This window comes from Lissotriton helveticus, chromosome 12 (assembly GCF_964261635.1).
Source record: "Lissotriton helveticus chromosome 12, aLisHel1.1, whole genome shotgun sequence".
Taxonomy (NCBI): domain Eukaryota; kingdom Metazoa; phylum Chordata; class Amphibia; order Caudata; family Salamandridae; genus Lissotriton; species Lissotriton helveticus.
In genome coordinates, this window is record NC_136073.1 from 895,338,100 (window position 1) to 895,347,297 (window position 9,198).

Here is a 9,198-nt window from a genome sequence, read left to right on the forward strand (position 1 = left end):
GAGAGTTAGTCAAAAATCTAGAATATGTATTATTGTTTTATCCTTCTTGTTATTTCTGAGTCTTATGGTTACCTGCACAAGTTATGCTTTACATTTATGTTTTCCAATTTCACATGTAAATATGTTTTCTAATGCTACAGTAGAGCACACATTCAGTGATCTGCCTCCTCACGAGCTATCCTATCGTCTTGCTATGCGAAATAATACATTCATCAGAATGTTACACTATTCACACCAGACCAGCAATGCCACTAATTGTTGGGTGTGTGGTCGACTTCCTCCTTTCCAGACACCGAAGGGAGTTCTGCCACTCTTTCCTTATCCGTTTTCACATAATGGTTCGTGTGGAGCATGGTCCACGTTAACGTCATCCTCCAATGATATGTCCCTTCTGAATAGAACATGTTTCCCAGACAAGCAAGGTCTTCCCCATAGAACAGGGTTAGATCTAGAAAATGAAGTATATGATTTAGGTAATTATTCTTCGAATTTCATGGTCCTGAATGTTCAGTCCGAGACTACTCCAGATTTGCCTGCTATTTCAGTACTACCAGTCAAAGGCGAATTATGTGTCAGAAAGAATGGTTCCGCACATGTAGGACATAGTGATTGTACTACTACTGTCGAGTATAGTGACAGTGGTAAATCTATTTTCAAAGCCTCACGTCATTCTTATTTTGTTTGTGGTCAGACCGCATATGTTCGTCTGCCCCTCGATTGGGATGGAACATGTTACATTGCCTTCCTACTGCCACCAGTTTTTCTAGCCCCATCTGATTATCACAGAAATACACATCTAGTACACGTCAGACATAGAAGGGAGATCGAGTCCCCAATTGTCGATCAAACTGAAACTACTCTAGAACAATATCAAGACTTTAATAAAGGTTTCTTCTTCTTTATAGGACCTATCCAGAATAGTAAACTAATCCGTAGGTTAACGAGAACCCTTGAAGCAGTAGTGAATGAGACTACTTCTGCTCTAGGTAACTTAACTGAAGAGCAATCTGCTATGAGATTTGTCGTGCTCCAAAATCGTCTCGTTCTTGACGTCATACTGGCCGATAGAGGAGGAGCATGTAGAGTCATCGGATCTAGTTGCTGTATTTTCATTTCTAATAACGCGCCGTCTGTTTATTCAGCTATAACCAGACTTCATAAAATTGCCCATCAGTTACACCAGAATCCAGGCACCTGGACATGGTCCGGTTGGCTCTGGAGTATTATATCTGCCTGGGGATGGAAAGTATTGTCATTCCTAGGTATTGCAGTAATGATCATATTCAGTTGCTGCCTCTGTATACAATGTGGCCCTGCGATTTGCGGCATTTGTGCTACCTCTTGTATTCCTAGTCCTAAATCCCGTTCCAAGACAATTCGAGACGAGCAAATGATGCTATATGAGATGATAGATGGTATCATGAATATAGATGTTTCCTGATGGAAACGTAGGGCACAAGGAGGGAATGTGGAAAAGTAAATTTTGCCATGTTATATGTGCCTACGTGTTCCCCATCTTATGTTATATGTGCATGATCGATATGCATAGATTCCCCTCTGATCGATTAAAGACGCAATTACAGTTGTGTCCATCTCTAGTATGCCAGTTTCCAGTCCTCATGAAAACAACGAATATTAGGCCTATGTAAACCTATGTTGCCACATTTTACAATGTACACGTTAATTCATTGAATTGTCCCCGTTTCTAGGCCTCAAAAGGGCCCGGACTCAGATTCAGCTCCTGTCTCCTGAACTCTCTCCGAGGAGCGATACAGCCCCCACCTGTATCCCTGACCCTTCGCTTACTTCATGCCTCGCAGTGCCCGGCCCGGCCTGGCTCTGCCTCCCAGTCTGCCAAGAGTATGTTATGCTTCTAGTTATCAGTCCAGCCCTCCTTCTCTGCATTCCTAAGCTACTGCATCGCATCAATAGTTTCCGTCATGGTCTAGCCTTTATGTCTCCATGTAAGAGAAATACTGTATTAATATTCATAGAATATTCCTCACACACGCAATACATGTAGAATTATGTATGCACCAGTCTTAGTGTCTATTAGCCTTTGCCCTGATAACTTTTGGATTCTATCAATATGTACTCCAAACACCAGATACTAGATATGCCTTGGGTACATGTCGCTCCGACACTCCAGACTTTAGTCTCCTCTTCTAGCGCAGAAGTCATAGCCCCCAGTTCTTCCTGGTAACACGTCATTGCCCGTTTGCGCGCACCACTAGGTTAGAGGTCCCAGCTGCTCCAGGTAGCCCCCTCCATGTTTCCGCCCCGTTTATGACATATTCTGTTACGTTTACATCACATGTCTATGTATACGCCCTGTACACGCCTTCTTGTTACATCATTTTGCCCTTATCTTTCGCGACTGCTACGAATCACGCCTACTGCTACGCCTACTGTATTGAATGCTATTGTAAATGAAATGTATATATATCATGTACTGTTAATATGATACAGCGATCCTGCGATCCTGCGATTTTCCCCTGCCCCCGGCAGCTGCCATCCTATTCCCATGCAGGCTGTCCTGTTCCTGTCCTTTATGTCTTATTAAAGCCTGTAGACTCAAGATACCTCGAATCCTGACTCTTATTTATTGAGCTATCTGTTTATATGAGTATCCTGAAAAATAGAACCGGTAATTAATTATTTATTTACCACAGCAGGGAGGTCTGAAAGAAACCAGACACTGCATGGGGAGCACAAGGCTGCCCCTTGCATAATCCGGCCAAACCGGTTCTGGGGCACTCCAGCCCTCGTGCCAGGGCGGCCTGGATCAAAGGAAAGGGGTGTATCCACCCACTTCCTGGGTCCCACCCATAGGAGGGGACCTAGCAGGAAATCCCGCCCCCCAGATTCGAATAAGAGTGGGAGCAGTGCCAAGACACTTCAGATCATCCTGAAATCACCTTTAAACTAAGAAGACGACTGGACTTCGACATTCTGATGAACAGAAGACTGAAGAGCATCTCCCTTGTGGCCTAGGAGGGGCCACCCTGTGAACACAGGCACCACCCAGCACCTCGACGTCTGCTTTGCCGCCGCCTCCCGCCGGAGCCCGAGTGCAGAGCCTGACAAGACCCAGCTTCCCAGACTTCTCTCAGCCCGATCCACAGTCCCTGCAAAGAAGGGACCCGTGGAGGCACCGAGAGACGTGGGAGCGGACATCTTGAAAGACCCCCGAGACGCTGACTGCGCAGCACCCGAGGCACCCTCGACTCTGTGCTTTGGGGTTTGAGAAGCCCCACAATCGAGCAGCATTTGACCAAAGATCAGCCCTCCAGCATCTCCACGATCTGCGTGGGGCCCTTTTGCTTTGTGCCACTCGACTCGCCATCCCGGCCGCTTGTCACGTGGTCAGCGGCCATCTTGGCAACGAAACCTACGATTTACACTGTGGGTCTGGTTGCTCCAGACCTGCCCTCGCTCCTGTAGAAAGGAGTACCCGCTCTGACCTTGCTGGTCCGAGTAATAAGCCTTTTTCACTTTCCCCGTGGCTTGCATTAGCCAAGGCTTGTTTGCTTCAATCGAGTTGCCGACACCGCCATCAGCTAGAGCCTTCGAGGGACAGCTCGTGATCGACTCCTGGACGTCCTTGACCTCTTCGTGTCCACGTGGCTGCAGAGAGGAGCAACACCTCATCACCTGTTTGCACCCGACTTTGCCTGGTTCCAATCTGGTTCCACGGTGGTCACTGGTCAGTGACTTTGAACACTGTCCCCTCTGCTTTCAGGTCTTCACCACTTCAGATCCACCCTTGGATCCACCGGACACTTTTCCTTCACATCGCCTGCAGCATCTTCAGCTTCAAGCGCCAAGAACCTGCGTGTCAAAACCCGACGCCACTTCGACCCTGTGCACCCGCTTCCTGTGGGTGAGGTAACTTTGCTCCGCCGGTGTTCCCACACTGGTACACATCTCTAGGGTCTGTGTCTTAAGTTTTGTTCCTCTAGGTTCAGCGGAAGTGTCCTTAAACTTTAACTTTACAACTTTTACGCACCATTGGTCAACATTGGTGCATGCGTGCGCTTTCCGCACTGCACCCGAATCCCGCGGGCTTTTCCTGACTTCAGCACTGCTTGTCCCGACTGCTCCCAGCGATTCCCTAGGCCCTAGGCCTAACCACTGCTCGAGTGGCATCTCTTATACCACTTGTTTAGTATATGGTTTGAGTGGCCCCCTGCCCTCATCCATAATTGTGCAACTTTGTATGTTTAAACAGTGCTTTTGATTTAACGCTTGTGCCCCTTTATTCATAAAGAATACTGGGGATTGTTTTTAGTAATAAACACATATATTTTTATAATATATACTTGTGTGGTGTCCTTTCATTTGATATTACAGGATTGTATGTGGTAAAACAGCTCGCTTAACACGACCTCTTAAGTTAAGCCTTTAGGCTGCTTAGTCCATGCTACCCCTAGGATAGCTTGTCTAATAAGGTTGACTTACAACCAGACACCATAAGGGATTGTTTGGTCTGATAATCGGTGGTTCCAGAATTGGAAACATCACCTATCAGGCCAACTTCTCACATTGGTGAGCAGCGGTGCGGATTTGAGCTTGCTGTTGTTTTACCATTGCAATCTTTTTATCAAATTGAAAGATCACATCAAGTACCTCTAGGTACATATAAATCAAAAGCTTAGCATATTAAGTTCTACTGAACTTAGTAGTTGTAGATTAAAGGGATTAGCACACCCTGACTACAACTCACTAGCAAGGTACAGTAGGAAAACACTTAGTGTAGGTAAGTGCACCACTTACACCTCACTAGCAGTCATGTCTGACACAGGAAAAGCCTCAGGGTCTGCTCCTGTGACAGTTGACCTTACCAAGGCAACTTCCAGCTATGACAAACTAACCCGAAAGGACTTGATTGCCTTGTGCAAATCAAGAGGGTTAAAAAGGGGCAGAAGTCCCACCTGTCCTATCCTGATAGCCATTCTAGAGCAGGATGACTTAGAAAAGGTGAATGAAGTTACCTTAGAGTCAGGAGATGGAGTGAACCCCACTGTAACTGATCACCCTCAGGAGGAAGAAGGAGAAGAAGGAGAAGAGGGGGAGGAGGACTCAGATGTAGAGGACCCAGAAGATCAGGATCAGGGGGTTAGCCAGGTTGGAGTTGCCAGGCTTAGCCAGGCCAACTTAAACCTACTGGGGAATGGAGAGGGCCAGCACCTCCCCAGACCCTATAACATTCTCCCAGGCAACAGAAGAGTGAGATCTCCCTCAGGGGACTCTCATATTTCTAGTGCCTCCAGAGAATCTCAGAGAGGCATGACTGCTTCTCAAAAGCTAGAGCATAGGGCCAGAATGAGGGCTGTCAAACTCCAAATAGAGAGGGAGGAGGTAGCCTTGGCTCAAGCTAGACTTGCCTTGGCAAGAGAGCAAAAATTGTGTGGCTTAGATGCCACTGGTGGCAGCAATATTCCTAAAGAGAAACCCAGGTCCTATGATAGTACAAACCTGACAAAGATTGTGCCCCCCTACAAGGATGGGGATGACATCCACAAGTGGATAACTGCTCTTGAGAGAGCCTGCATGGTACAGCAGGTTCCTGAGGAACAGTGGGCAGCAATCTTATGGTACTCCTTTTCAGAGAAAGGGAGAGATAAGCTCCTCACTGTCAGACATGAGGATGCAAACAATTACAAAGTCCTGAAGAGTGTCCTAATAGATGGGTTTGGCTTAACCACTGAACAGTACAGGTTGAAGTTCAGAGACACCCAGAATACACAGACACAGGACTGGACTGATTTTGTAGATTGTGCTACTAAGGCTCTGGAGGGTTGGCTACATGGCAGCAAAGTACATGACTTTACAGGATTGTATAATTTGATTATGAGGGAGCAGATCCTAAGTAATTGTCAGAACCAGCTCTTACACCAGCACCTGGTGGACTCTGATCTGACCTCTCCCCAAGAATTGGGAAAGAAGGCAGACAAGTGGGTCAGAACCAGGATTAGGCCTAAGAATCAGGACAGTAACCAGAAGAAGGAGTCTACCAAGCCTCAAGATAAGGGTGGGGATAAAAATAAAGAAAAGACTTCCCCAGGGCCCCAAAACTCCAAGGATGGGGGTGGGTCCCAAGACACTTCTTCAACTGAGAAAAAGCCTTATTGTTATGCCTGTAAACAGGTTGGGCATTACAAAACAGACAACTGTTGTCCCAAGAATAACAATAAAGAAAATATACCTCCAAAGCCAGCTCCAACACCTCCTGTTACTGTCAGCAGTAATCCCCCAGGAAGTGGGAGCACACCCAGGAATCTGGGTGGGTTTACTTTTGGAGCCCAGGAGGACCCTGGCCTATCCAGGTCCCCCTCCCCAAATGATCTTGTTTATGAGACTGGCAGGGGGTTTGCCAACTTCTCTGATTGCCCAAATACTTTGAGCAAGTATAGACAAGAACCCATCACAAATGGTTTGAAAGTTGAAGCTTTTAGAGACACAGGGGCTAGCATCACCATGGTGGCTGACTGTATAGTCCCCTCTAAGCAACTTTTACCTGGTGCCACATACCAGGTGACAAACATTGATGGCATCAAAACAAATCATCCCATGGCAGTAGTAAGTCTCAGCTGGGGAGGTGTCATTGGCCCAAAGAGAGTGGCAGTGTCATCAAACTTGCCTGTGGACTGTCTACTTGGAAATGATTTGGAAATCTCAGCCTGGGCTGAGGTTGAACAGGAAACCCATTCTAGAATGGTAAATTCCAATGGAAAGGTTAGTGGGGCTGTAATGGCTACAGCCCCAATTCAAGATGTCCTTCCTGAAAAGGTTGGTAGGGCTGAGAAACTCTCTGCCCCATCTTTAGCCAAAGCTCTTCCTGGACAGAATAGCAAAGCTGTTATGATAACAGCAGAAACCCAAACTGAGGCTCCTCCTGAAAAGGTTGGTGGGGCTGTGATGGCCACAGCCCAAACTCAAACTGATATGTGTGTTGTGAAGCCTGAAATGATGGATAACTCCACACAAACTGAGAGCATGGAGGAGGAAGAGAAATCTCCCCCTCACCAGACTTTAGGACAGGATCAGCCTCCTCAGGGAACTGATCTTACCCCTGATGAAGGAACTGCCCCAGAGGTGGTTGGGCCTAGCCTGACAGAACCTCTGATGTCAGTGGACCCTTCTCAGGTGGGACCCAGTCTGGAGCAGGTAACCTGCCCCTCTCTCCCTTGCCTTAGCCAGCCCAGGGCTGTAGAGGACAAGAAGGACAGTGAGACCCAGAGGGCCCCCTGTCAAATAAAGCACCCCCATCAACAGATTAGGGGCACCAAACCTAGTAGCCCTAGTGAGGTGAAAACTTTAACAACTCCTGAGGGAGCCCCCTTAAAAACAGTTAGGGACCTCCCACAGATGGATTCTGTTGGGCACAGCCAAACCTGGGACCCAAAGGGCCCAAACCTGAACTGTCCCTCCAGCAAGCCAAACAGAGGGACCCAGCCTCCAGCTTTAGGTAGCCAGAGGCTGATCCTGAGAGCACAGTGCAACTCAGTTAAAGAAAGAAAGGCACACATGGTGGAAGATAATTGGAGGAAGCTAAGCCCTAAATTAGTAGAGCCTCACTTCAATACTCCATATCCAAACCAGCCTTTAACTTTGCATAAACACACCCAAGGTAGTGATTCCCTATGGTGGAGACCCTCTAATACCCAAAGGGTGAGGGACTGCTTAGTGGACCATGAGACAGGGGGTACCCATGCTAGTGCAGGTACTTCCTTATATGGCCACTCAGGCAATATAGGCTTACCTGGCCAAGGATAGCCTTATCTCCTTTCGTTTGGGGGGGGTTATGTAGGAAGGTGGCTACCTGACTATGGTTACCCCAGATTTTTTGCCTGTGTTTAGCTGGTTTTTTGACTTAGTTGACCTGGTTCCCTGCTAATCAGGGCCCCAGGCCATCTGCTCTCTCTGTAAAATGGATTCCATGTACCCTAGGTACATACCACAATTGGAAATGGACTCCTTGTCAGCCCCTGTATAATGCACTATAGGTGCCCAGGGCATAGGGGCCACCAAGGCCTACCAGGGGCTGCAGCATATCTTTTGCCACCCCTGGCTGGTTCTTAAATTGACACAACTGGCTGATCACTCAGCTGGGGTAAGGTGGTGTAATCACCCCTTGCTTAGATATAGTATACCTATATCTAAACCTATATCTGGACACATATTAACCTGTGAGCCACTCCTATGGAAGGCCTCATCAATCCTGGAGGCAGAGTGCGTGGTTTCATGTGAGATGGAGCTCTAGCATGAGCTGAGCCTGTCTGCAGCTGTCGGGAACAACTCCCTAAGCTGTTTCAGGATAATGCCATACCATATACTCTTAAGTGCCTTATAATCCTCGCGGTTATATAGCAACTTTGGTTTGGCTTTATCAAAACATGTCGTGTAAGGTGTCATACGATTTGGAATACTATCCCCTCGCCAGTTCTGGCGACGGGGATAGCATTCCACCCCTCTAGAGGGGTAAGACATGTTACTTTACTTTAATGCGGTTAATTTCTAAAAGGGCCTTAGATCCACAAAATGGATGCCTCTGCCACAGACAAGAGTCTGACCCCCTGAAGCTGACCGAAACTCAGCCAAATGGGGCCTGGACAAAGGGTTTCATGTCGCAGGGGGGTGTTATCACCCTCCAGACAGGAGATAGTGGATTGTAGCAGGGAGGTCTGAAAGAAACCAGACACTGCATGGGGAGCACAAGGCTGCCCCTTGCATAATCCGGCCAAACCGGTTCTGGGGCACTCCAGCCCTCGTGCCAGGGCGGCCTGGATCAAAGGAAAGGGGTGTATCCACCCACTTCCTGGGTCCCACCCATAGGAGGGGACCTAGCAGGAAATCCCGCCCCCCAGATTCGAATAAGAGTGGGAGCAGTGCCAAGACACTTCAGATCATCCTGAAATCACCTTTAAACTAAGAAGACGACTGGACTTCGACATTCTGATGAACAGAAGACTGAAGAGCATCTCCCTTGTGGCCTAGGAGGGGCCACCCTGTGAACACAGGCACCACCCAGCACCTCGACGTCTGCTTTGCCGCCGCCTCCCGCCGGAGCCCGAGTGCAGAGCCTGATAAGACCCAGCTTCCCAGACTTCTCCCAGCCCGATCCACAGTCCCTGCAAAGAAGGGACCCGTGGAGGCACCGAGAGACGTGGGAGCGGACATCTTGAAAGACCCCCG